We start from the raw sequence: 339 nt of genomic DNA on the forward strand, positions 1-339 counted from the left end.
TCTTGTGCTGCAGCCGAAGGGCCAAGACCAGCAGCCGGGAAGCAAAACGCAGTAAAAGATGAACACGTGTGTGCATTTAGTTAAACCTTCCGCGAGGAGAGAACACACTGGCTGTGGCTAACTAAACTGAAAGGACAGACCCAATGACAAGGTCAGGATGTGTCAGGCCTCGGGAGACCTTATCAGTTACCTATCAGTGACAGAACCGGGGTTTTTGCCAACCTGAACAGACAAGGAGCTGCACTCCAGCACAGCCTGAGAACTGCCTGAGGGCGCTGCTCAGCTGCTCGATCTACCCCCCGGGGAAGTCAGCAGCTGGAAAGCGCTGGGCACTGGGAA

The sequence above is a fragment of the Buceros rhinoceros genome, unplaced genomic scaffold (assembly GCF_000710305.1).
Source record: "Buceros rhinoceros silvestris isolate BGI_N320 unplaced genomic scaffold, ASM71030v1 scaffold26607, whole genome shotgun sequence".
Taxonomy (NCBI): domain Eukaryota; kingdom Metazoa; phylum Chordata; class Aves; order Bucerotiformes; family Bucerotidae; genus Buceros; species Buceros rhinoceros.